General features: G+C 33.1%; 1 long non-coding RNA gene across 1 annotated transcript in view; it reads left to right on the top strand.

Annotated features, from left to right (window-relative positions):
• The window catches only part of LOC142237092 (uncharacterized), a 351,654-nt gene extending 325,162 nt beyond the window's left edge, over nucleotides 1–26,492 (top strand). Inside the window, exon 2 of the long non-coding RNA XR_012722336.1 lies at nucleotides 26,297–26,492. This is a non-coding gene — a long non-coding RNA (uncharacterized LOC142237092). The remainder of the gene's footprint in view (nucleotides 1–26,296) is intronic.
• Nucleotides 26,493–27,956: the final 1,464 nt, after the last annotated feature.

Genomic DNA, 27,956 nt, shown 5'->3' with positions numbered 1-27,956 from the left:
ATGTATAAATTTAATCACCTCCTCCCACTTTCCCTGTAAATTTCAAGTTGATCGGAGATGTTTACATTTTGCTCTATTGTTTTAAAGGGACGTCACTTTCCCCGATACAATATCGACAAACACCGTAGTGAATAGCACCCCTAACCTTCCCTGAAAATTCTTGAAACTTTCCTTCAAGTGTGGGGCAAGGAAGGATGCCTCTTCGTTCATAACCTTCCCCCACTGCCTTTGTAAATTTCAAGAAAACTTAAGAATTCTTGTTTTTTTCAGTTTTAGAGGAGGACCTCCTCCCCGACCAAATATCGAAAAGTGATGTAGCCTATCTTATGTAAAAGTCCCAGAAAATGTCAAGCAAATTATAAGCCTAAAGAGGCGGCCTCTCTTCCGTCCAAATATCACAAAATCAGGTATCAACTATGAATATCGTAACCTCACCCCAGTCCTCCGTAAATTTCAAGTAACTCGGTAAAGTTTAATTGTTTCTCTGTATGTAAAGGGTGATTCTTTTGAGGTTAGGATTTTCATGCATTAGTATTTGACAGATCACGTGGGATTTCAGACATGGTGTCAAAGAGAAAGATGCTCAGTATGCTTTGACATTTCATCATGAATAGACTTACGATCTGCCACAACGTCGAATTTTCAGTGAATGGGCCCTAGAAAAGTTGGCAGAAAATCCGCTTTTTTATCGACAAATTTTGTTCAGCGATGAGGCTCATTTCTGGTTGAATGGCTACGTAAATAAGCAAAATTGCCGCATTTGGAGTGAAGAGCAACCAGAAGCCGTTCAAGAACTGCCCATGCATCCCGAAAAATGCACTGTTTGGTGTGGTTTGTACGCTGGTGGAATCATTGGACCGTATTTTTTCAAAGATGCTGTTGGACGCAACGTTACGGTGAATGGCGATCGCTATCGTTCGATGCTAACAAACTTTTTGTTGCCAAAAATGGAAGAACTGAACTTGGTTGACATGTGGTTTCAACAAGATGGCGCTACATGCCACACAGCTCGCGATTCTATGGCCATTTTGAGGGAAAACTTCGGAGAACAATTCATCTCAAGAAATGGACCGGTAAGTTGGCCACCAAGATCATGCGATTTGACGCCTTTAGACTATTTTTTGTGGGGCTACGTCAAGTCTAAAGTCTACAGAAATAAGCCAGCAACTATTCCAGCTTTGGAAGACAACATTTCCGAAGAAATTCGGGCTATTCCGGCCGAAATGCTCGAAAAAGTTGCCCAAAATTGGACTTTCCGAATGGACCACCTAAGACGCAGCCGCGGTCAACATTTAAATGAAATTATCTTCAAAAAGTAAATGTCATGGACCAATCTAACGTTTCAAATAAAGAACCGATGAGATTTTGCAAATTTTATGCGTTTTTTTTTTTTTAAAGTTATCAAGCTCTTAACAAACCACCCTTTACTTAAGAGAAGCGGTTGTCTCCCTATGTCCTTTTATTTTTATTAAAAAAATCAGGAACCTTATAACCTCACCTATTTTTTCCGTAAACTTTCAGTCGGGGGAGTTTAGTTTTGTTTTCAGTGTACTTTGAAAAAAATTCCGACCAAATATCGAAAAATAATGTAGCGGATTTTTGTCTAGATGCCAACCCCGCATAATTCTGTTCCAAGTTTCAAAAAGTAGGGCAAGGGGGGAGGTCCCCCTCCCCATCCACATATGAAATCATCGGGTACCCAATATTAATTCCATAACCTCACCACATGTTCTCTGTAAATCTCAGATAATTTAGAGAATTTTAGTTTTTTCACTGTACTTAAAAAAAAAGTCGAACAAAGGGGAGGCCCCCCTCCGCCACCAAATATCGAAATAAAAAGTATCGGATCTTTGTCTAGATGCCACCCCAATATTCAATGAAAATTTCAAGCAAATCGGTCAACTTTGGTCCAATTTTCAAAAAGTCCGACGAAGGGGAGGTCCCCCTCCGTGACCAGGTGTCAAAAAATGAGGTACCCTATTTTCACCATATGAACGCCCCCTACGATCTCTGAAAGTTTCAAGTAAATCGGTTCAGCCGGAGCCTACTCGGAACATACAAACAAACAAACAAATAAACAAACATTGATTGAAGTTTATATATATAGATGTGTAATAAATTTTCTTGAATTTTTCGAAAAATATTTACTTATTTTTGTGATATCGGCGCAGCGTTGCCAATTTAGCTATTTTCCCACTAGATTTGGCTTTTAGTTTTTTTTCTATTTTTTTTCATGACCTATTTAGTTTTTTTTTTTGCTTTTTTATTTTCGACATGTTTCTAATGAAATATGGATAAATCGGCGTTTTTATCTATGCCTTGCTGTCAGAATAAGGGTCTCCACATAATTCAAAGCTCAATTGAAACATTAATAACGATTCCAGCCACTATGCGGGCATTTTTGCATCAAATACACCTTGTTGTAAAGTTTTTTCATAAAAGTTATCGTAAACGTTAAATCTAATGTATTACATGTTAGCCTGATACCGAAACAGGCAATTGACGTCCAAATGCATTATATCTAATTATACAATTATTTTTCGAGCTTTATGGACAGATATAGATTAAGGAACATGGTTAATAGAGCCATTGAAAAGAAACGCCAGATACCAATCTATACACGCCTGGACTGTACATGTTTCGGTTCGGGCGAATGAACCTTTCCACAGCCTTTAGTATAGATCTGGCTGGGAGAGATAACTCAATTTTGGGCCCTTTATGCTAACTCCTCATGGAGAAAACATTTGGGAAATTTCCTCTTACAAATTGAATCATCTTTTCTCCCACTGTACATCATCTTTTCATATAACTTACAAGTCCCTTAATCTTATTTTTATTTCGTTTTGTTACATAGTAATGCAACAACACGAAATTTATTTTTAGAAAGCTAATTTGTTAGAATTCACCTAAGTGGTGAAAAGTCGAACAATGCCTATTGTTTCTACAGTCACTATACTAACAGATCTATACTAAAGGCTGTGGAAAGGTTCATTCGCCCGAACCGAAACATGTACAGTCCAGGCGTGTATAGATTGGTATCTGGCGTTTTCTTTTCAATGGCTCTATTAACCATGTTCCTTAATCTATATCTGTCCATAAAGCTCGAAAAATAATTGTATAATTAGATATAATGCATTTGGACGTCAATTGCCTGTTTCGGTATCAGGCTAACATGTAATATAATAAGCAACGATGAGCCCGTCGTAAAACTAGGAAAAACACGACTAATGTACGCGTTAGAATTATTGTTGTTTCCTGGAAACCAGTTTCTGTTAATTGTCATATGTTGTAGTTGACTGTAGAAACAATAAGCATTGTTCGACTTTTCACCACTTAGGTGAATTCTAACAAATTAGCTTTCTAAAAATAAATTTCGTGTTGTTGCATTACTATGTAACAAAACGAAATAAAAATAAGATTAAGGGACTTGTAAGTTATATGAAAAGATGATGTACAGTGGGAGAAAAGATGATTCAATTTGTAAGAGGAAATTTCCCAAATGTTTTCTCCATGAGGAGTTAGCATAAAGGGCCCAAAATTGAGTTATCTCTCCCAGCCAGATCTATACTAAAGGCTGTGGAAAGGTTCATTCGCCCGAACCGAAACATGTACAGTCCAGGCGTGTATAGATTGGTATCTGGCGTTTTCTTTTCAATGGCTCTATTAACCATGTTCCTTAATCTATATCTGTCCATAAAGCTCGAAAAATAATTGTATAATTAGTTAAATCTAATGGTTTATACAGATACAGATTCCTTAGATAAACTGTCACAAAATTATTAGGAATATTAGCATTTGACTTGTTTATCCTTTTTATGCTATTATAATATTCTAAAGTTATTATGATATTACTAAATTAAAATAGTAGATATGAATTGCTTTGTCCACTGAAAAAATATTGTCGTGAGGCCAAAGATTTCATGTCCTTAAAATACAAAAGCGAATTTTGGTTATAATAGCATTTGTGAATTTCTCTTATATAAATTGTTTTCCTTGTCCAAAAGCCGATAAAGTCGTTTTGTCCTTCTAGTTAAGTGATTCAACTTAAAAATGGTTATCTTTACATGAAAGAAGGCTAGGGTCAATTCTAAAAAATTCTTAAAATTAATGAAATAGCCTTTAAAATTGCGGAGTTTTTGTATCTTGACCACAAACCAAAAATTTAAGATGTTTTTCAACACTTTATTTCATTTCATTCCTGAAGAAAAAGCTGACAAAACGAATAAATCAAAATTTGACTCGGAATCAATACCAAAACCATTAGTGTACAAAATCTTTGGAACCGGACATGCTTGTTTGCAGTGTATGTAAGAAATAATTAAGGAAATAAAGTTTTGAATGTGGTATTATTTTTTTAACATAAAAAATATACAATAAATAAAATCGTATTGATAGGATCAAAACATTATAAACGCGCGATAAAACAAATCTGTTATTGATTAATGGAAAGGATTTACATTTACGAAAATGGGACAACAATAGGTTTGCTTGGGTAATTTTCCAATAAAAGTTACTCAGTATAAACTTGCAAGACAGTATGAATGCACCCTCAAAAAAAATCGCTTTTCTAACATATGTTCCAAACATATTTTGCAGGAAGCACATATATTATTGGATATTGCCGAAACATTATTATGTTTGTTTTATGTGAACATATTATATGTTTGGAAGCATTTTGAGCCCAAAAATATTATATGCTTGGAAGAATTTTCTCCCCAAGAAGATTGTGCTCATTCCCTCACATAATTTTCACTTCCACGAAATTTTTAATTCTTGGCACCTTTTTCTGTAATATAAATAATGTTGAAGAAATTATTCAATTTTATAATTTTTTTAAATTTTACCTTTCGCCTGGACGGAGAATCGAACCGGGGACCATGCAATTTGTAAGCCAACACACTACCACTGGACTACGTAGCTGTTATAGTCACCAATAGACAATTATCGTTATAAGTTACATTTATATAGCATCCCAGCAAAAAAAAACGTCGCCAGAAAAGTAGTGAAAATTTTCTTTTTGGATTCGGAAGTGGTGCAAAATTGGCGCAGAAGCGATGATTTTAACATGGGCTTGTCATAAGATGGAAGTCCTCCATTTCAACTGCCGTTGCACTGAATTTGCATCACTTCCTAACGTGTGATGCGCATCCAGTGATTTGGATGTGAATAAAGAAATTATGTGATATTTTGACAAATAAATAATTTTTACAATTTTTGTATGATTTTTAACGCATTATAACGCTTGTCTAGAACGTTTGACATCAAATATTTTTAAAAATTCGCAATTTTTCTAGAAAGGATTTAGCATTTTTTTCGACAAAATTTAAATAATATGCACTATTTTATTAATTTTTAATCTGTTTCTAACCCATTTGAAACAATAAAATTTTAAATTTCCCATTAAAAATATGAAAAAATCGAGTTATAAAAAAGTGACTCAAATGAACTTCCTGTGCAGTTAAAATAAAGAACATCTTTGGGAGGACATTTTTGGAAGTGCTTTTAAAGTTGTGCCTTAAGAAGAACTTCCAAATTTTTTTGCTGGGATAGTTTGCAGCGCCCACCAGCCGATGCAAACATAACATTATTTAACATTATATTATTAGCATACGTTCCGATTTCTTTTAACGAACCAAGAAAAAAAAAATTGTGCCCATAATGCCAAAATGATAAACAAACCACATGTCCACACATACATAAAATGCTGCTCTCAGGACGAAAACACACGCTGTTTCTTTTTCAAATGTCCATTCTCTTGGTTCCGAATGTCTATTCTCTTTACTCCGAATACTCATCCTAATATTCAAATTAAATAATATTTAGACTTAAGCATATCAAATTTTTGGCCTTATATAACATTTTTCCGAAACAACATACAAGCGGTTTCACAGAAATTGCTCTCTTTTCATTCTCTCGATGTGTTATGTTGATATCTTTCGTCAACCCTCCCGGTTTCCATCTCTATTTCTTTCTCTATACTCTCTTTCTCTCTCTGTCGCTCTCTGAATAAAATATCACAACATATATATGTTTACTCGAAATTTGTAAATTTATATATGTTTACATTCACACATATTATTTTTATAAAACATTCATGCCCCAAACATAATATATTCTAACATATTAACATATGTGTCCCAAACATTAGTGTTAGTTTAGGAACATTACATGTTTGCACTTAAATATATTGTGTTTAAAAATTGTGCCCGAAACACATTTTGTTTATATCGGAACATATGAAAAACATATTTTTCCAACAGTGTGGGTTTTATTCTCTTGGGTAAAATTAGAAGTGTACACGTTCACGAATTTATCATTAATTCAGCGGCTTTAAACCAATTAAAACGAGATACTCGTATATAGATATTTTCTAATACATTTCTATGTGAAATTGTGCAATATATCGCACATTGGATTTGTTGATGATTAACCAGCTGATAATTGCAAGTTTTTTACTGGGAAATGTAAACGACGGACTTCCAGTAACAACATAGACCAAGGAAGGTATAGACAACGAAAGTGAATTCACAGCGCTGTAGTTTGTCTGCACACCGTAGATGGTTCTTTTTGCCTGCAATTGAGTGATTTCTAAATTTGGCTTTAATTTGTTTTCTTTCGTTTGTTTTTTTGATGAAACACCAAATATTGGAAAAACATGTACAATTCTATACATCCACATCTTTTTTGTAATGCAAATTGACTGATTTGTACGGTAATTCTCGTTTTCCAAAAAGAAATTGAGTCACTTGACTGCGCAATTGAGTGGAATGACTGCGCACTGCAAATAAACAACACCATGGTGAATTATCAAGGTATGTCTCTATTTTAATTGGTCTATGGTAACAATTTGTGATAGTAATCAAAATGTATCGAGTACGCAAACAGAAGTCGTATGTTACAGTCTCACAGAAGTAGAATTAAAATGAATGTCACTAAAATAATATGCACTTTAAGTGAAATAAAGCCTTTAAGTTTGTTAAATTTCAATCAAAAATGTGACTTTTGATACAAATCTTGTGGTTTTTGGTGAAACAATTCTGGCAACGCTGTATCGGCGTGATGTCAGCCTTTGTAATACTGTTTAGTTAAAATCTTCAAAAATTAATCTAAATTTTCTAAAAGCCACCACCACCATTTTTGTTCCTGGTGGGTTCACTGTTTTTGCAGTGCAAACAAAGACACTTGGTCGCATTTGATAAACAACCGAGGCAAATTAGGGGTCGAGATCTAGAGATTGGTACCAACATTTCAGCTGAGGATTTCAGAGCCTATTTTAACGACTTATTAAATAAGCCACAATTCGCAAATGAAGTTTCCTACGCTATATGCTATAGAGCTAATGCAGAGTTGGACAGAGAAATTGAGGTTTCTGAAATTCGAGAAGTCTTGCGCAAAACTAAGGAAAATAAAGGTCCTGGAATCGATAGGGTGCCGTACGAGTTTTTGAAATACGCGTCATATGAATTTCTTACAGAGTTGGCAAGACAATTTAATCGAATATATGAATCAGCACAATTGGATAAAATTATGGAAGAGTCCCAATTCACAAAAAGGGCGACTTAAATACACAAAATAGCTACAGAGGGATTTCGTTTATGAATAATAATTGGCTGAAGAAATGGGTAAACGATAACAACATATTAAATGAATTCCAAGCGGGATTCAGAACAGGATACTCGACTATAGACAACATTTACAATTTGGCCTCAATTGTGCATTACAAACTGGCAGAGAAAAAGAAAGTATATGGATTTTTTGTTGATTTCTCAGCCGCATTTGATATGATACCAAGGCAATTGCTAATCTATAAGTTACATGAAATTGGAATGTCAACTAAGATAGTTAATATCATTGAAAAACTTTATCGAACTACTAAATCCATGGTATGGACAGGAGACGAGGTTTCACAATACTTTTATACATACACAGGAGTACGACAAGGATGTTTATTGTCGCCATTATTGTTCACATTATACTTAAATGATCTTCATGATTGGTTAGAAGGAGGTCTGATGATAGATGATATAAATGTTCGAATTTTATTATACGCTGATGATATTGTCATACTAGCTGATCAAAGAGACGTGTTACAAATAATGATATCCAATCTAGAAAAATATTGTAAACAATGGAATAGGTGGTTAATTTAGATAAATCAATAATAATGGTTTTTCGAAATGGAGGTCGGTTGTCCTCCAACGAAAAATGGAACTATATGAATCGGGAAATTGAGATAGTTAATGAGTACTGCTACCTTGGCGTGTTACTAACACCAAAAATTACATTCACCAAGCACTTAGAACTTAGGAACCAAAAGGCTAAGATTTGTATAAACGCAACATGGAAGAATCTCATTGATAAACCACTTGTGTCGCTTATAGATAAATGGAAAAATTTCCAAAGCGTATGCAGAACTACACAATCATATGGTGCTCAAGTATGGGGATTTGGTTGGTTCGAAGAAGTAGACAAGCTACAAAGATACTTTCTAAAAACAAATATTAAAGCTTCCAAAACATATACCAAATTATATATTATCTCTAGAATCTGATGTACCTGACAACCACTTTTACACATTGAAACTACATATAGATTATATTTATAATACAATATTCAAATACGGAAATACAAGGTTGCCGCATAAGCTATCAATGAAAATATGGAGCAAAAGAATTTTCTGGGCAGCACAGTTAAATCGTTTAGGTGAAAGTGCAAATTTCCTGGTTGGAAATTGGTTAACAACTGAGGAGAATTGGAAAGCAAAATCTTATATATTCCTCAGCCATCTAAAAACTCAAAGTTATATGGAAAAGTCGGAAAGGGCCAGTGAAAGCGAAGGAAGATTTTATCGATTATTAAATCCGGACAAAGGAATAGACTATTTTAGCAACATTTGGAATATTGAAAAAATCTCAATTTTGATTAAAACCAGAGCGGATGTGTTACCGTTAAATGGAAATTACTACAGGACTCAAACAAACGTCCAATGTACGCTCTGTAATATGAGGGAAACTGAAAACTTACAACATTTCTTAGCCAGATGTCCAATGTTACAAGAGTTGAGGCGGAGATATCTAGGAAGTACATATATATCTGAAACAGAGTTAATTTATATATTAAATGGAGATCTCGATGATGGTTGGGAAAGATTGTTTCACTATATGAATAATGCGTTAAAATATAGAAAGAATATAATCACAGAACATTTCTAGATACATGTAATCCATGAAAGCAAATATACGAAGTTGATTTATATCTATTTAACAGCATAGTAAAGAATTCTTTATGTTAAAGACAGACAACTTTGAAAGTTATTGTCAATAATATTATATTATAATTTTGTTATCTGTAAGTCAAAATGTAATTACTAACAATGAATTGTAAATTTTGATGAAAAAAAAAAAACCGAGCAAAAAAAGCGTCGCCAAAAAAGTGGTGAAAATGTTCTTACTGGATCCGGAAGTGGTGCAAAATTGGCACAGAATCGATGAATTTAACATGGACTTGTCATAGGGCGGCAAAAATGGGAAGAACTTCCCAGCAAAAATGGGAAGTTCTTCCAAAAGTACAACTTTGAAAGTAATTCCATAATATGTACTCCCGAAAATGTTCTTTATTTTAACTACACAGGAAGTTCTTTAATTTAAATTCTCGTTTTTTTCTTATTTTCAATGGGTAATTTTTCCTTTTTTTTCAAAAAGATTAAAAACAGAGTAAGAGTAAGAAACAGAGGTCAAACATTTAAGACAAGCGTTAGAATGCATTAAAAATCATAAAAAATTATAACAATATTTATTTGCTAATATAACATATGATAACATTCAAATACCCAATACTGAATTCGTATCACACCGTAAGAAGCCATGCAAATTCAGTGCAACGGCTGTTGAAATGGTGGACATCTGTCCTATGACAAGCCCATGTTTTAAATTCATCACTTCTGTGTCAGTTTTGCACTACTTCCGGATCCAAAAAAGAAAATTTTCAGAAATTTGTTGGCGACGCTTTTTCCAAATTCAGTCTCGACTTTAAGTAGAAATTAAACAATGCTCCAAGTAAAAATCGTTTTTAAAATAAAGTGTTGAAAAACATCTCCTATTTTTAAACGCTTTTTTGCTTTGTTGACAAGATGCAAAAAGACAACAAATTTAAAGACAATTTCATTATTTTTGAAGAATTTTTCACAATTATTAAAGACAAGTTGACAAGGAAAAAAATTGATATAAGAGAAATGCGTTTGCTATGCTAAGCAAAAAACGATTTGTTCGATTTTCTCAAGACAATTGAATTGATAATTTGTCAAAATAAAATCTATTGCTTTTTGGATTTTTAAAGGGTGATTCTTTTGAGGTTAGGATTTTTATGCATTAGTATTTGACAGATCACGTGGGATTTCAGACATGGTGTCAAAGAGAAAGATGCTCAGTATGCTTTGACATTTCATCATGAATAGACTCACTAACGAGCAACGCTTGCAAATCATTGAATTTTATTACCAAAATCAGTGGCAGAAAATCCGCTTTTTTATCGACAAATTTTGTTCAGCGATGAGGCTCATTTCTGGTTGAATGGCTACGTAAATAAGCAAAATTGCCGCATTTGGAGTGAAGAGCAACCAGAAGCCGTTCAAGAACTGCCCATGCATCCCGAAAAATGCACTGTTTGGTGTGGTTTGTACGCTGGTGGAATCATTGGACCGTATTTTTTCAAAGATGCTGTTGGACGCAACGTTACGGTGAATGGCGATCGCTATCGTTCGATGCTAACAAACTTTTTGTTGCCAAAAATGGAAGAACTGAACTTGGTTGACATGTGGTTTCAACAAGATGGCGCTACATGCCACACAGCTCGCGATTCTATGGCCATTTTGAGGGAAAACTTCGGAGAACAATTCATCTCAAGAAAGGACCGGTAAGTTGGCCACCAAGATCATGCGATTTGACGCCTTTAGACTATTTTTTGTGGGGCTACGTCAAGTCTAAAGTCTACAGAAATAAGCCAGCAACTATTCCAGCTTTGGAAGACAACATTTCCGAAGAAATTCGGGCTATTCCGGCCGAAATGCTCGAAAAAGTTGCCCAAAATTGGACTTTCCGAATGGACCACCTAAGACGCAGCCGCGGTCAACATTTAAATGAAATTATCTTCAAAAAGTAAATGTCATGGACCAATCTAACGTTTCAAATAAAGAACCGATGAGATTTTGCAAATTTTATGCGTTTTTTTTTAAAAAAAAAGTTATCAAGCTCTTAACAAATCACCCTTTAATAATCACGACGCATTGATTCCTACATTGCCCTATGGGCGGAAATTGAAAATTTGCGGCAAAAATTATTTACAATCAATCTAGTATCTCCAAACATGGTATATCGATATTTCTTATCAAAATCAAATGTTACCAAAAAATTCCCCTTATTCCAGGTGCGTTTCTATAGGGGGTCGAAATTCTAATTTCACTTGGAATACTATGGAATACGTAACATATACTCATAGATGGAGTTTAATTTATACTTGCTTATTTTCCTTATTAAGAAAGCGCCTTATCCCCAGAACTCGTTGTAAAAAGTAAAAACCAGTTGTCATCATTTAAGATTAAACAAATATTAACCATCGCAATCACGTTCTTCGGTATCTAAGTCTAATTCCGTCCGTCTGTGTTTGTTGTTCACAGGATTCCGGTTGCAATTATTAACCGATTTTGATAAAATTTTGTACAACGTGTTTTCTTAGTAAAAGGACAAACACTGTTGAATTTGGAAAAAAAATTGGATCAAAGTTAGATATAGCCCCCATATATATGTATCGCCCGATTACGACAAATGAGATCGTACTGCGCTTATTTACTACCCGATTGTCTTCAAATTTAACATAAAGTAATTTTTTGTAGTACCCTTAAAGTGAGCAAAATATCATCAAATTTGGTTCAGATTTAGATATAGCTCCCATATATACACTGTTAGAAAAATATGTTTTTCATATGTTCCGATATAAACAAAATGTGTTTCGGGCACGATTTTAAACCACAATATATTTAAGTGCGAACATGTAATTTTCCTAAACTAACACTAAATGTTTGGGACATCTATGTTAATATGTTAGAATATATTATGTTTGGGGCATGAATGTTTCATAAAAATCATATGTGTGAATACAAACATATATAAATTTACAAATTTCAACTAAACATACATATGTTGTGATATTTTATTCAAAGCGACAGAGAGAGTATACAGAGAAATAGAGATGGAAACCGGGAGAATTGACGAAAGATATCAATATAACACAGCAAAAGAGTCAAAAGAGAACAATTTCTGTGAAACCACTTGTATGTTGTTTCGGAAAACTGTTTTATGATAAGGCCAAAAATTTGATATGTTTAAGTCTAAATATTATTTAATTTGAATAAAGAGAATATACATTCTGAACCAAGAGAATAGACATTTGAAAAACAAACAGCTTATGTTTTCGCCTTGAGAGCAGCATTTTATGTATGTGTGGACATGTGTTTTGTTTATCATTTTGGCATTATTTTTTTCTTGGATCGTTAAAAGAAATCAGGGGTCTTCATAAAAATAACGAAAGGGCACTATACTCTTTTTAGAGTTGGGACGGTAAAATGAAATAAGGAGGAAATAGTGAAAAATTACACAGTAAAATGTAAAAAAACAAAGTTTAGTTTCTCTTTATTAAAAAGTAGTCCACGAGGAGTTGACGGACACCATCAAATATAAAAGCGGGCATTAAGTTCGACTTTTACAGCTAAAACAATTTAAAAAGTTTATTTTCTTTAAAATGAATTATTAAAGAAAAATAAAAGGAATTTTAGAGCGATGGTGTTAAATACTAGTAAAAAACTGTTCACTCCTGAATAAATTTATGTTTATATTATAAAATTATGTATGTATGTTTATACTCGACTCCACGTTCTTCTTTTGTTAGTTTTTGAATTCCTTCCAAATTTTAAAGTTTTGTACAAAAACAGTTTTTTATTACAAGATTGTTATTTTTGCAATAAAAAATAATATTTTATCCAAAAATCAGTCAATTTCGTTTATATCAAGCACTGTTACTGACTATAAATCTTTAATAACCCACATTTCGAAGTTTCATTATAAAAATTTAATATAGTATAAATATAAATGTGTAAATTAAAAAAAAAGTGTTCGGTCGGACCAGGGATTGAACCCACGACCCTTTGCATGCAAGGCAGACATGCTAACCACTGCTCCACGTGGCAAACTAATGTATGTTTCTGTTAAATAATGTTATGTTTGCATGGGCTCGTGGGCGCTGCAAACTATGCTATATAAATGTAACTTAAAACGATAATTATCTACTGGTGACTATAACAGCTACGTAGCCCAGTGGATAGTGTGTTGGCTTACAAACTGTATGGTCCTCGGTTCGATTCTCCGTGCAGGCGAAAGGTAAAATTTAAAAAAATTTATAAAAGTGAATAATTTCTTCAACATTATTTGTATTACAGAGAAAGGTGCCAATAACTAAAAAAATTCGTGGAAGTGAAAATTACGAGTATGTTAGGGAATGAGCACAATCGTGTTTGAGAAAAATTCTTCCAAGCATATAATATTTTTGGCTCAAAATGCTTCCAAACATATAATATGTTCACATAAAACAAACATATTAATGTTTCGACAGTATGCAATAATATATGTGCTTCCTGCAAAATATGTTTGGAACATATGTTAAAGAAGCGATTTTTTTTGAGGGTGCATGGTCATTTTAACCATATAGTAGTTCATTTTTACTATTTTTGGGAATCGTACGAAAATTGTCATTTGTTTTAGTTCATATTGAACTTATGTGTACTTTATACTCACGTTTAGTTCATAAAATTTTTGAGACATACTTAAAAAAAGTAAGATTTCATTAAGCTGTGGAAAATTTCGATAAAAATAATAAAATTTAACTACAAACAAATAATTTTTTTCCAATAAAAATAAGTTAAATTTAGCGTTAGTTTAACTACGGAAATTTTTTCTGTGTAGGTGACTTTCGTGTTCTTAGACGCTACTAGTATGTAGCCGATGTAAGCAAAACCAAAATCTAACCCTCGCAAGACTTCGTTTATGAACTAGAGGTGTTCAAGTGAGTAATATTTTACTCACGCACACTCACGACGGAAAAATTATACTCACGCACGATATTGTTTGGTAGTACTCACGCATACGCACGAAAAGAAAATTTGTACTCACGCACACTCACGAAAAAAAAATTCGTTACTCACGCACACTCACGAAGAAATTATTTTCGTGACTCACGCTCACTTACGCTGTTGCCTTCAGTGTGAGTCACGAAATTTTTCGTGATTCACTACAATTTCGTGTCACGTGCACACCTCTATTATGAAGCGCTGAAGTGTTTGTGCTGCATTGCAGAGGCCGAAAGTCATGCGGGTACTCAAACCAAAGGTCGTAATTATAGCGATCTTCTGGGCGTCTTCTTCAGCTACGGGTATTTGAAAATATGCCTTTACCAATCTTTGAAAATACCTTTTTCCCAGCTAGTATATATCCAAAATCATGGATGTGTGGGACAGGATAGCGATCGGGTACTGTTACTTTATTTAAAGATCGATAATAACCACGTGGAAGCCACATATTAATTTCCTGGGTACCATATGAAGTTGACTGGCCCACTGACTCTTAGAAGGACGACAAATACCAAGTTCCACCATATATTCGAATTCCTCTTTTGCCACTTTTAATTTTTCAGGCGATAGTCGGCGGGGTTCTGCACTCACAACTGGGCCATTTGTATCAATATTGTGTATCATATTATGCACGCATTTCTCTTAGCAATGCCGAAGATTTTTCGTCACCAATACTTACATTTTCCAAAAGTTGTCGTAAACGCTCTTCTTCAGATTCTAGAAATTCATACTTATTTTCCTCAGGGGAAATTTCTACAATATGGGTTACATGGTTTGGAATGTTGCTCTCGATTGAACCTATTAATGTGTGGAACTTGGTATCATCAGCAGTAATTCCAGATGTAATAAATTGTGACTCCAATTGCCGGAACCATAATCAGGGATTTTGTCGCCAGAATGTTGGAACTTTTACCGCAACACGAGATATTTCAAAATGGTTGTTGTCGCCAGGTATGTTGCAAATTTAAATTGATATAACAACGGTTTTCGTCCGGGTTACCAATGCACTATGGGCGGAAATCGCAAACAGCGGCAAAAAGTCAAATTTTCACAATGAAAAATTATTGGATGTTCCAATCGAAATTACTATAGAACGTGTTGGAAAGTAGAAATCGAAAGTTAATTTGAAACTTGGCAACCCTGTTCAGAAGAAAAAGCTGCCAATGTTTACCAAAATTTATGCAAGTTGCGTGTAATCAAGAAGAGCAAAAGATTAAAAATTTCACGCTGAACTTTTTTTTCCAAATAAAAGTGAAAAAAAGAAAACTTTAAAATGTGGATTCTAAGAGGAGGAAAAGTAGTTCAAGATGTTGTAAACACTTTAAAAAATATTCTGGTTTTCTTGTTTTTCAACTTGAATTTGTGGATTCAATAGTGCTGTTATATGTGAAAATTTTAGTACATAAGTATATTTGCGAGGAATAGAACTAGAAATGTTAACGATTGTTAATGAAAATCTTTGCTTATCATTTTCCGTGAGGAAATATACTTTTACGTGCTCTAAAGTTTGTCTGCCCAAACTTGCCCATACTAAAATAAATGTTATTTTTCTAGGAAATAGTGATGATAAAAATAGCGAATTATTCTCATTTTGTCTTTTCTTTCTGGAAAAGTAAAATACCGCATAAAATTGACGAAGAATTAAGCAAACTAATTAAAACACATATAAGTACATCAAAAGGAAGTGTGAAAGCCACAAGAAAACCATAATAAGGGTCCTATGGCCAAAATTGGGAAAATTGAGCGATACGTGTATATGGGAACCGATTTCGATGTTTTTTTGCAGGTATAGTTAGTACTACAGAAGATTACATTCTGCCAAATTTGAGTAAGATTGGTTAATAAATAAGGATTTTATAGTCAAATTTTGGAAAATCGGGCGATACATACACCCTCAAAAAAAATCGCTTCTTTAACATATGTTCCAAACATATTTTGCAGGAAACATTAATATGTTTGTTTTATGTGAACATATTATATGTTTGGAAGCATTTTGAGCCAAAAATATTATATGCTTGGAAGAATTTTTCCCAAACACGATTGTGCTCATTCCCTAACATACTCGTAATTTTCACTTCCACGAAATTTTTTAGTTATTGGCACCTTTCTCTGTAATACAAATAATGTTGAAGAAATTATTCACTTTTATAAATTTTTTTAAATTTTACCTTTCGCCTGCACGGAGAATCGAACCGAGGACCATACAGTTTGTAAGCCAACACACTATCCACTGGGCTACGTAGCTGTTATAGTCACCAGTAGATAATTATCGTTTTAAGTTACATTTATATAGCATAGTTTACAGCGCCCACGAGCCCATGCAAACATAACATTATTTAACAGAAACATACATTAGTTTGCCACGTGGAGCAGTGGTTAGCATGTCTGCCTTGCATGCAAAGGGTCGTGGGTTCAATCCCTGCTCTGACCAAACTTTTTTTTTTTTTTTTTTTTTTTTTTTAATTTACACATTTATATTTATACTATATTAATTTTTTTAAATGAAACATCGAAATGTGCGTTATTAAAGATTTATAGTCAGTAACAGTGCTTGATATAAACGAAATTGAATGATTTTTGGATAAAATATTATTTTTTATTGCAAAAATAACAATCTTGTAATAAAAAACTGTTTTTGTACAAAACTTTAAAATTTGGAAGGAATTCAAAAACTAACAAAAGAAGAACGTGGAGTCGAGTATAAACATACATACATAATTTTATAATATAAACATAAATTTATTTAGGAGTGAACAGTTTTTTACTAGCATTTAACACCATCGCTCTAAAATTCCTTTTATTTTTCTTTAATAATTCATTTTAAAGAAAATAAACTTTTTAAATTGTTTTAGCTGTAAAAGTCGAACTTAATGCCCGCTTTTATATTTGATGGTGTCCGTCAACTCCTCGTGGACTACTTTTTAATAAAGAGAAACTAAACTTTGTTTTTTTACATTTTACTGTGTAATTTTTCACTATTTCCTCCTTATTTCATTTTACCGTCCCAACTCTAAAAAGAGTATAGTGCCCTTTCGTTATTTTTATGAAGACCCCTGATTTCTTTTAACGAACCAAGAAAAAAATAATGCCAAAATGATAAACAAAACACATGTCCACACATACATAAAATGCTGCTCTCAAGGCGAAAACATAAGCTGTTTGTTTTTCAAATGTCTATTCTCTTGGTTCAGAATGTATATTCTCTTTATTCAAATTAAATAATATTTAGACTTAAACATATCAAATTTTTGGCCTTATCATAAAACAGTTTTCCGAAACAACATACAAGTGGTTTCACAGAAATTGTTCTCTTTTGACTCTTTTGCTGTGTTATATTGATATCTTTCGTCAATTCTCCCGGTTTCCATCTCTATTTCTCTGTATACTCTCTCTGTCGCTTTGAATAAAATATCACAACATATGTATGTTTAGTTGAAATTTGTAAATTTATATATGTTTGTATTCACACATATGATTTTTATGAAACATTCATGCCCCAAACATAATATATTCTAACATATTAACATAGATGTCCCAAACATTTAGTGTTAGTTTAGGAAAATTACATGTTCGCACTTAAATATATTGTGGTTTAAAATCGTGCCCGAAACACATTTTGTTTATATCGGAACATATGAAAAACATATTTTTCTAACAGTGTGATTTGGCGCCAATGATTTTTTTCCTTTACTTTTAGTTAATTTTTTCTTCCATGAGAGGATGTAATTTCGTGAACTGCAGTTAAAAAGTATTAAAATTTCCTGCTTTTAACAACGCTTTGTGGAAATCTCAAAATGTCGAGTAAAATTTAGTTAAATTTTCGTGCGTGGTAGTTCCCCCTATAAAACAGTCCACTTTTTTCGGTGTACGACAACTATGTAGTCGTCTTCGCGAGTAACATGAAATCTTTAGCTTCACGACAACACTTTTTTTAGTGTAAGAAACATTTTAAATTTTACTACCAGGTAATGGAGAATTTCATACTTAACCCTTATGGGACATTTTTTTCCGGCAGTTTTATTTATAACCATTAACGCCCAAATGGTTTAAGAAAATGTCATTTTTCGAAGCACAAAATTGTTACAATGTATGTATGAATACAATTTAAGTAAAACTTACTCATTTTAGACAAATATGAACTATTTTCACTTTTAGTAAAATTGTATACCTCATGTCATTAGTCAGTAAAAAAAAAAACAAGTATATACGGCCGTAAGTTCGGCCAGGCCGAACGTACCCTCCACCATGGATTGTGTAGAAACTTCTACGAAAGACTGTCACCCACAATCGAAATACTTGGGTTGTGGTATCTTAAAACTTCTTAACATCGTTTTCTAAATTGTGAGTTAGTCCATACGTGGTATATATTAGACAAAAAAGTTATATATAGTTAAGTCTACACCCTCAAAAAAAAAAACGCTTTTTTAACATATGTTCCAAACATATTTTGCAGGAAACACATATATTATTGGATACTGCCGAAACATTAATATGTTTGTTTTATGTGAACATATTATATGTTTGGAAGCATTTTGAGCCCAAAAATATTATATGCTTGGAAGAATTTTCCCAAAGATGATTGTGCTCATTGCCTAACATACTCGTAATTTTCACTTGCCTTTTATTTTTCTAAAATGCCTTTTATTTTTCTTTAATAATTCATTTTAAAGAAAATAAACTTTTTAAATTGTTTTAGCTGCAAAACTCGAACTTAATGCCCGCTTTTATATTTGAAGGTGTACGTCAACTCCTCGAGGACTACTTATTAATAAAGAGGAACTAACCTTTGTTTTTATACATTTTACTGTGTAATTTTTCACTATTTCCTCCTTATTTCATTTAACTGTCCCAACTCTAAAAAGAGTATAGTGCACTTTCGTTATTTTTATGAAGGCCCCTGATTTCTTTTAACGAACCAAGAAAAAAATTGTGCCCATAATGCCAAAATGATAAAGAAAACACACGTCCACACATACACAAAATGCTGCTCTCAAGGCGAAGACATATGCTGTTTGTTTTTCAAATGTCTGGTTCCGAATGTCTATTCTCTTTATTCAAATTAAATAATATTTGGACTTAAGCACATCAAATTTTTGACGTTATCATAAAACAGTTTTCCGAAACAACATACAAGCGGTTTTACAGAAATTGTTCTTTTTTGAATCTGTGTTATGTTGATATCTTTCGTAAACTCTCCCGGTTTCCATCTCTATTTCTTTCTCTATACTCTCTCTGTCGCTTCGAATAAAATATCACAACATATGTATGTTTAGTCGAAATTTGTAAATTTATATATGTTTGCATTCACACATATGATTTTTATGAAACACTCATGCCCCAAACATAATATATTCTAACATATTAACATAGATGTCCCAAACATTTAGTGTTAGTTTAGGAACATTACATGTTTGCACTTAAATATATTGTGTTTTAAAATTGTGCCCGAAACACATTTTGTTTATATCGGAACATATGAAAAACATATTTTTCTAACAGTGTACAAATAATTACGAATCGATATGGACTTTTTGCACGGTACGTAGAGAGCCAGAATTGAAATATGGGGGTCGCTTATATGGGGCCTATATACAATTATGAACTTGATATGGACCAATTTTTGTGTGATTGGAAATCGATTTATCTGAGGGATATATATAACTATAGACCGATATGGACCTAGTTAGGCATGGTTGTTAACGACCATATACTAGCACAATGTACCAAATTTCAACTCACTCGGATGAAATTTGGTCCTCCAAGAGGCTCCAAAACCAAACCTCGGGATCGGTTTATATGGGGCTATATATGATTATGGAGTGATATGGACCACTTTTGGCATGGTTGTTATATATTAATTCTCTTCGTGAGTTTAATTTCTTAAATAAGTTCTTATATAAACAATATATGCTCAATATTGAGAATGGCATTAAAGAGGATCCAAAAGCTTTTTGGCGTTATGTTAATTCTAAAAGAATTCATTCTCATTATCCTTCTGTTATGTTTTTAGATTCTAAAGTTTCCACTTCAACTATGCAAGCTGTTAATCTCTTTGCTGATTTTTTTAGCTCAAATTTTGTCTCTAGTGACCTTTTATATAATTCTCAAGTAAATTATAATGCTGCTGTTGGCTTTTCTTCGCTTGATATAAGCAGAAATGATATACAGTTTGGGATTTCTAAACTGAAACCGACATATTGTGTTGATTCTGACGGTTTTTGCGGATTTTTTCTTAAAAATTGTGCCAGTTCTTTGGTTGAACCATTGCTGATGTTGTTTAGAATGTCTTTAGAAGAAGGTATTTTTCATGACAGCTGGAAGTTGGCGTCGATTACTCCGATTTTTAAATCGGGTGCTAAGGATAATATATCCAATTATAGACCTATTTCTAAATTATGTAATGTTAGTAAAATTTTTGAGCACATTGTGTTTGAGAAGCTATACTTTGCAGTAAAGTCCATTATTTCCCCCTTTCAGCATGGATTTGTCCGTGGAAGATCAACTACAACAAACTTAGCTTTATTTTCCCATTATTGTATCTCTAATTTTGAGCGTGGTTATCAAGTTGATACAATATATACTGATTTATCCAAAGCTTTTGGTAAAGTGTCTATTAGAATACTTATCCAAAAATTAGCTGCTTTAGGTTTTTTTTTTTTTTTTTTTTTTTTTTGTATTTATTGACGTACTAGTACAAAAAGTATAAACTTATAAACGGTACTACATTTACATAGAAATAATTTAACAATTGTGTAAAAACAGTAGTATTTAATATAAAACAATTATGCAATCATAACATCTATAAACAAAATCGTCATTATTACATTTATAACATCACATAAAAAAAATTTATTGAGTTTAATTAAATTTTAAAGACAATGATGAAAACATAATAGAAGAAAAAAAAAATCAATTCTAAATGTATAAAGCATATTATAGCAAATATATAATTTTTAATAGTTTTAGATTTTTTGATTTATTGGATTATGTATTAATCAATCAAAGCAAAGTGTGATTTCAAAATTCGCTTAAATTGAACAAAATTAAAAATGTTTCTCAGATTAGATGGTAGGTTGTTCCACAGTCGTATTGCATGAATAAAAAATTGTCTATCGGAGACTAAATATCGTGATCTAAATGGAGTGACACAACTTAAACGCGACGAACGAGGGAAAGAAAGTCGGTCAAAAAGGTACTTGGGTTCGTGGTTATGAATTATCTTATGTAGAAGGAGTAAGCAGCGGAATTCCATCAGTCTATTAAATGGCATCCCATATAATTCTTTCGCATGACTTGAGATACTTTCAAATCTGTTTACACCAAAAACAAATCTGGCTATATCGTTTGTTACCGTCCTAATTTTTCTCATATGCTCCACATCACAATTTGCGTAGATCTCGCAGCCGTATAAAATTCGGGAAACTAAATGCGCATTGGCAATCATTCGACGTACCTCTATTGGGATGTAGGCTTGAATTGACCATAAGCAGCGAAGCATCCCATATACCATACCTACAGTGCTATCTATATGCCTATTCCAAGAAAGTGTCTTGTCAAATACTATACCCAGATTCCTAGCGAATGAAGTATATTCAATATCACAACCGTTAAGTGTTATCGGACGAAGTGAATTCAGATCGCAACCATTCCTAGATATAACGAGACACTTTGTCTTATTGGGGTTCAACTGAAGTCCATTGTTCGCAGCCCATACGTTAATCCTTTCCATATTGATGTTGATGTCGTCAATACATGCCGGAGTGTCAGAGATATTGCAAGAAAAGCATAGCTGTACATCGTCAGCATACACATGAATATCGCAACCATATGGAACATTAACTATATCGTTTATATATAGTGAGAAGAGCAAAGGACCTAAGACTGATCCCTGGGGTACTCCTCTTGATAAAGCCATTGGTTGCGAATTATTTCCTCTGGAAAACACAACTTGTTTTCTTCCTTCCAAGTAGGATGATAAAAGTAAGTTAGCGGTATCGTCAAATTTAAAATACCTCCTAAGTTTCGTCAACAATATCTCATGACATACCGAGTCAAAGGCCTTCGAATGATCCAGCAGAAGTAAAAAGCAATACCTGTTCCTGCCAATGTTCTGCCTAATTCCCTCAGCAACATCGACTAGAACAGTCGTACAGCTACGGCCTGAACGAAATCCCGATTGCCTGTCAGTTAGCAAGTGGTTATGGGTAATAAAATCATTAATCTGTTCATACATAACGTTTTCTAAAGCCTTTGACAGAAACGGCAAGATCGCTATTGGTCTAAATTCCCCTCCTGATTTAGGAATAGGGATTATCCTAGACATTTTCCAGCTTGTAGGAAACTTTGACACAGTAAGAATGTGGTTAAAAATGTGTGTTATAATGGGAAGTAGTGGATATATCATCAACTTAAGAAATTTGGGATGTAAATTGTCCAATCCTGTGGCAGATGATTTGATGCTCAATATCGATCGTAATGTGTCATGTGCCGAGATGCATTTGAAATTAAAAATTGATTCACAATCAGAGGACAAAACATGAGATAACGCTTGTACATTCGCAAGAGGTATGTCATTGTTAACGAAACGTCTGTTCAATTCATCCGGATCTACATCACACTGGTTGTCGTTGCTAGTGACACCAACGCCAATGTTTCTCAATTCCTGCCATTTCTGCCTGCTGCCAAGTGCACTACTAAATCTCTCATCATAATAACGTATCTTTGCTTCCCTTAATTTATTGACCACTTCGCGCCTTAACACTTTGAACTCATCCCTAAGCCTGGATGTCTTAAATCGCCTCCATCGCCTATAAGCATCATCTCTCGTTGCTATCAATCTTTTTATATCAGAGTTGAACCACGGTTGGTTCTGAGACTTTCTCACCCTAGTTCTCAATGGTACATGATTCTCATACAAATCCACTAATTTATCCTCCATAAACTTAATCTTTTCATCAATGTCAGTGAAGAAATAAATATCATTCCAAGAAATGTTAAAGAAATCGGCAATGAGATCATGTTGATCAATGTTTCTGAAATCTCTAAAACTGAAGGTCTGTGACGCAGTATGTGTCGAGAAGTCATACGCAAGAAAAATTAGATCGTGTCTTGAAAATGTAGACGATGTCAGCTGATCATAGTGTTCGCATTTCTGGAGGGATGTCACAATAAATAAATCCAGTAATGTATTACATGTGTTGCCATAATGAGTGGGTATGTGTTCATTAACGGAGTACATACCTAATGCATTGAATTCGCTGATCATACTCCTGTCAACAAGAAGGTTTGAGTTAAAGTCGCCGGTAATAATAATTTCCTCAAAGGATAGGGAGATTGGCCTCAAATCACTCATTAGTGTGTCAATATAGGTTTTCATTCTTTATTTCTACAATGGATTAAATCTTATTTGCTCGATAGAAATTATTTTGTGAATATTGATGACTGTTGTTCTTATGTGTATGTTGCTACATCTGGGATTCCTCAAGGTAGTATACTGGGACCTTTGTTATTTGTTTTATTCATTAACGATGTTCCTTCTTGTCTGAAATGGTCTAAAATTTTGTTATATGCAGATGACCTGAAGTTATATATGCGCATAAGTTGTATTAGTGATATACGCCGTCTTCAAGAAGATCTAAATAGTCTTGCAGATTGGTGTTCTTCCAATTTCCTGACGATTAATGTCGGGAAATGTCGCAAGATCTCATTCTATAAATGTAAAAATCCAGTTTTCTATGACTATAAACTCAATGGATATAGTATTGAGAGAGTTGAGGAGGTTAAAGATTTGGGTGTTATATTTGATTTCAAATTTACGTTTGTTAGTCATATAAATACTATTATACCAAAAGCGTACTCCTTACTCGCTTTTATTAAGAGAAATTGTAAACATTTCAGGGATCCATATTCACTGAAATTAGTATATACAGCATTGGTACGATCTCATCTTGAATACTGCTCATGTATTTGGAGTCCTTTCTATGGTGTTTATTCGGGACGCATTGAAAGAATTCAAAAAAGATTTATTAAGTTCGCATTACGCTTTATACCGTTTTCGGATCCTTTTCCTTCTTATATTGATAAATGTCGATTAATTCACTTAATGACTCTTGAAAATCGAAGAACATATTTATCGCAAGTTTTCTTGTTTAAAACAATCTCTGGTTTTATTGATTGTGCTCAACTTCTTGAGTTAATTTCATTTAATGTACCCGCAAGATCTTTGCGTAGTAGAGCTTTATTTTATACTTGTATACACAAAAGTAATTATTCAGCAAATTAGCCTATTTCTCGTGCCTTAAATGAATTTAATAATATCTCCAATTGTTATGAACTTGATTTTAGTTTAAGTTTATCAAAGTATTTAGAAATTCTAGAATTCATATATTTTTGATTTTTATATACATATGTATAATTTTTAAGTTTTTTTGTCTGTAAGGAATTCTTGTAATCCAAAGACAAAGAATAAATAAATAAATAAATATCATATACGATCACCACGTACCAAATTTCAAGCAGATCGGATGAATTTTGCTTCTCCAAAAGGCACCGGAGGTCAAATCTGGGGATCGGTTTATTTGGGAGCTATATATAATTATGGGTTGATAGGAACCAATTCCTGCATGGTTGTTGGATACTAACATCACGTACCAAATTTCAACCGAATGGGAAGAATTTTGCTCTTCCAAGGGGCTCTGGAGGTCAAATCTGGGGATCGGTTTATATGGGGTATATATAGGCCCCATTATGGACCGATTTCGACCAATTTTTGCATGGGAGCTTGAGGCCATATATTAACACCACGTACCAAATTTCAACTGAATCAGATGAATTTTGGTCGTCCAAGAGGCTCCGGAGTTCAAATCGGGTGATAGGTTTATATGGGGGCTATATATAATTATGGACCGATGTGGACCAATTTTTGCATGGTTGTTAGAGACCATATACTCACACCATGTACCAAATTTCAGCCGGATCGGATGAAATTTGCTTCTCTTAGAGGCCCGCAAGCCAAATCGGGGGATCGGTTTATATGGGGGCTATATATAATTATGAACCGATGTGGACCAATTTTTGCATGGTTGTTAGAGACCATATACTAACACCATGTACCAAATTTCAGCCGGATCGGATGAAATTTGCTTCTCTTAGAGGCCTCGCAAGCCAAATTTGGGGGTCCGTTTATGGGGGCTATACGTAAAAGTGGACCGATATGGCCCATTTGCAATACCATCCGACCTACATCAATAACAACTACACCAGAAAAAAGTGCCTTCGAAACTAAAGGAAAAAATTTTCATCAATATAGTTTATCCATTTTATTTCCATTAAGGTAAATTTTTGTGAAAAATAATAAAATTTACTCGTTTCAGTAAAAAATCCTAAACTGTAAGCAGTTAGGAATAGTTCATTAACTAGAATAAGGCATGGAATTTTACTCATACTATTTTCTTCGCTGGGTATAAGAACTTACTACTGAAAAAGAAAATTTTATTCACCGATAACAAAGCATTCGTAAAAATAAACAAAAACCGAACTAAAACCAAGTTTCCTCAAAATTAGTAAAATTTCTCATAAAATGATAATTGCGACTTCGTTTATAATAGAAAGTTTTTCATACATACGAACAACACTTGGCATAGAAAAATATTTTAGTTCATTCGTACTAAGAAGTATGCAATCCTTTCAAAACTTAAGGAAACACACTTGTTAGAATATAGGAAATTTTCCTAAATTTCTATTGTCTACCTGTAATCGATACCTGTCATCGTAATCGATGTGTTTGCGCGTGGGTGTAATCGATATATTTGCGCGTCGGCTGTTTTTTTAGTTGGAATCGCGTTGTTTTGGTATACGGAGAGATTGTTAAAAAATAATATGGTAAAATAATATAATAAATAACAAATAAAATATATAAAATATTTGTTATTTTAAATTAGTGAGAAAAATTTTCGTTTTTTAAATAAATCTATCAATGTCCGTGATAGTGTATAAAGAAAGAAATCACCAGCAGAATAACAACCCTTTCATTTGTCTTCATTTTGGAATCTTCAATTATCAGGTAATATTCAGTGACGCTAACCTTTTGTAACAAAAATGTTTTATGATTTTTTATATTTGCAGGTATTGAAATTGTAAAAGGATGACAAAATCGTTAGGCAGCAACTTATTAAAAGTGAAAAGTACAAGAAGAAGAAAAAGTGCGTTTTACAGTTGATAATATCACACGGAAATTGGAAATAGTGGAATAATAAACTAATATTTCAAAGAGATTCGATGCTGTTGATTCTTAATAAATATATTCAATATATTAATAAAACATGTCTTTTATTGAAGATAAAATTGCTTATAGAAATAAATAAAATTGTATTTAAAAACGAAGGTAAGCAGTTCTAATTATGAAGTAAAAGTTTTACCACAAATGTGTAAGATTTGTCGAAATGAATGAAAAAATTTCAATAAAATCATTCCATATATGAATTCAAATTAGTTAAATTTTTTCATTCTGTAGTATAGTGGTATGTAAATATAGGAAAATGTTAACTAATATATGGAATGCATTATTCCTAATTTCTACCAAAATCACATCGTTCAAACAAATAAAAATATCTTTGGCGCTATACGAAGTTCAACTTTCTTCACAATGAGTTCAATTTAACTTGAAGAAGGGGTCACTTTTTTCTGGGTGTACTTGTGCCAAGTTTCGAGTAGATAGCTTGTTTCGTTCGGAAGTTAGCGTGATTTCAACAGACGGACGGACGGACGGACATGCTCAGATCGACTCAGAATTTCACCACGACCCAGAATATATACTTTATGGGGTCTTAGAGCAATATTTCGATGTGTTACAAACGGAATGACAAAGTTAATATACCCCCATCCTATGGTGGAGGGTATAATAATTAAGATAAGGAATAATGGGTTGAGAAGATGTAATATTATGAAAAAAAAATCGTTACAATTTCTTGAGCGCTATATGACTTTCAAGATAGGCACAATTTAAGTACAATTTCTCAGTTTAGATATATATGACTACAATTTAAGCAAAATTTACTCATTTTAGACAAATATGAACTATTTGTGCATTTGGTAAAATTGTGTAGCTCATGTCATTAAGCCAATAAGCCAATAAAAATAATTCAAATAAGGAAAATTCTCTCATATTTGACAAAATTTAACTAAAAGTTAACAAATTTTCATGAACAAAAATAGAGGCTAATGGGCTATCAAAATTGTTGACTTTTGTTTAAGGAAAGCATGCAAAAATCGCATTCCGTTTTTTGCGATTTGAATTATGAGTTGTTAAAATAACGAGAATTCGCTGAGATTTTTGACTACTTCGAGAATTTAAGGTAAATCATGGATTCCGTGGAAAGTTCACTAAAGTCTGTCATGCACAATCGTATTACGCGTAATTGGGTTGTCAAACGCAAAATGTTACTTTGCACGGAACATTTTTGTCGAAAAATTTTTTTTTCTCGGCAAGCATAGGCACATGAAATACATCAAAAAATTAATTTGTGCCCAAGAGTAAAAGAATTATGCAAAACAAAAGTTCGTTCTGCCATAAAACGTAATAATTAATCAAAAGTATTTCAGTTTTCTTGAAGAAGATAATGCATGCAGCTTTAAAAATACTAACTTATTTTCCACTCTTTTTCCGCAAATTTAAATCCAGTACATGCTGCAAAGTCTCTTATAGAGTTTTGACTAAGTTATCCTTTTATTTTTACCCATTCTTGTCGTCTTTTGATTTTTCGAAGACGGCCTAAAGGCGGGTTTT

Source organism: Haematobia irritans, chromosome 4 (genome assembly GCF_050003625.1).
Source record: "Haematobia irritans isolate KBUSLIRL chromosome 4, ASM5000362v1, whole genome shotgun sequence".
NCBI classification, from domain to species: domain Eukaryota; kingdom Metazoa; phylum Arthropoda; class Insecta; order Diptera; family Muscidae; genus Haematobia; species Haematobia irritans.
This window is presented reverse-complemented; position numbering and strand designations above follow the sequence as displayed.